Source organism: Callorhinus ursinus, unplaced genomic scaffold (assembly GCF_003265705.2).
Source record: "Callorhinus ursinus isolate GAN/ISIS: 27379988/994484 unplaced genomic scaffold, GSC_fseal_2.0 scaffold61, whole genome shotgun sequence".
Classification (NCBI taxonomy): domain Eukaryota; kingdom Metazoa; phylum Chordata; class Mammalia; order Carnivora; family Otariidae; genus Callorhinus; species Callorhinus ursinus.
The window spans coordinates 3922089-3923864 of NW_027397123.1; positions in this window are offsets into that span (position 1 = coordinate 3922089).

A 1776-nucleotide genomic window follows, 5' to 3' on the forward strand; every position below is an offset into this window, starting at 1 on the left:
GGTAGAGTCTTTTAGGTTTTCTACATAAAGTATCATATCATCTGCAAAGAGTGAGAGTTTGACTTCTTTGCCGATTTGGATGCTTTTTATTTCTTTTTGTTGTCTGATTGCTGTGGTTAGGACTTCTAATACTATGTTGAATAGCAGTGGTGACAGTGGACATCCTGGCCGTGTTCCTGACCTTAGGGGGAAAGCTCTCAGTTTTTCCCCATTGAGAATGATATTCGTTGTGGGTTTTTCATAGATGGCTTTTAGGATATTGAGGTATGTACCCTCTATCCCTACACTCTGAAGAGTTTTGATCAAGAAAGGATGCTGTACTTTGTCAAATGCTTTTTCTGCATCGACTGAGAGGATCATATGGTTGTCCTTTCTTTTATTAATGTTTTGTATCACATTGATTGATTTGCAGAAATTTGTTTCTTTTTAAATTTTTTTATTGTTATGTTAATCACCATATATTACATAATTTGTTTTGGTGTAGTGTTCCATGATTCCTTGTTTGTTCATAACACCCAGTGCTCCATGCAGAATGTGCCCTCTTTAATACCCATCACCAGGCTAACCCATCCCCCTACCCTCCTCCCCTCTAGAAACCTCAGTTTGTTTTTCAGAGTCCATCATCTCTCCTGGTTCATCTCCCCCTCTGACTTATTCCCCTTCATTCTTCCTCTCCTGCTATCTTCTTCTTTTTCTTTTTTCTTAAAATATGTTGCGTTATTTGTTTCAGAAGTACAGATCTGTGATTCAACAGTCTTACACAATTCACAGCGTTCACCGTAGCACATATCTTCCCCAATGTCTATCACCCAGCCACCCCATCCCTCCCACCCCCGACCACTCCAGCAACCCTCAGTTTGTTCCTGAGATTAAGAATTCCTCATATCAGTGAGGTCATATGATACATGTCTTTCTCTGATTGACTTATTTCACTCAGCATAACACCCTCCAGTTCCATCCACGTCGTTGCAAATGGCAAGATCTCATTCCTTTGGATGGCTGCATAATATTCCATTGTGTATATATACCACATCTTCTTTATCCATTCATCTGTCGATGGACATCTTGGCTCTTTCCACAGTTTGGCTATTGTGGACATTGCTGCTATAAACATTGGGGTGCACGTACCCCTTCGGGTCCCTACATTTGTATCTTTGGGGTAAATACCCAGTAGTGATTTGCAGAAATTTGAACCAAACTTGCAGCCTAGGGATAAATCCCACCTGGTTGTGGTGAATAATCCTTTTAATGTACTGTTGGACCCTATTGGCTAGTATTTTGGTGAGAATTTTTGCATCCATGTTCATCAAGGATATTGGTCTGTAATTCTCCTTTTTGATGGGGTCTTTGTCTGGTTTGGGGATCAAGGTAATGGTGGCCTCATAAAACGAGTTTGGAAGTTTTCCTCCCATTTCTATTTTTTGGAACAGTTTCAGAAGAATAGGTATTAATTCTTCTTTAAATGTTGGTAGAATCCCCCTGGGAAGCCATCTGGCCCTGGGCTTTTGTTTGTTGGGAGATTTTTGATGACTGCTTCAATTTCCTTAGTGGTTATAGGTCTGTTCAGGTTTTCTATTTCTTCCTGGTTCAGTTTTGTTAGTTGATACATCTCTGGGAATGCATCCATTTCTTCCAGATTATCTCATTTGCTGGCATATAGTTACTCATAATATATTCTTATAATTGTTTGTATTTCTTTTGTGTTGGTTGTGATCTCGCCTCTTTCATTCATGATTTTATTTATTTGGGTCCTTTCTCTTTTCTTTTTGATAAATC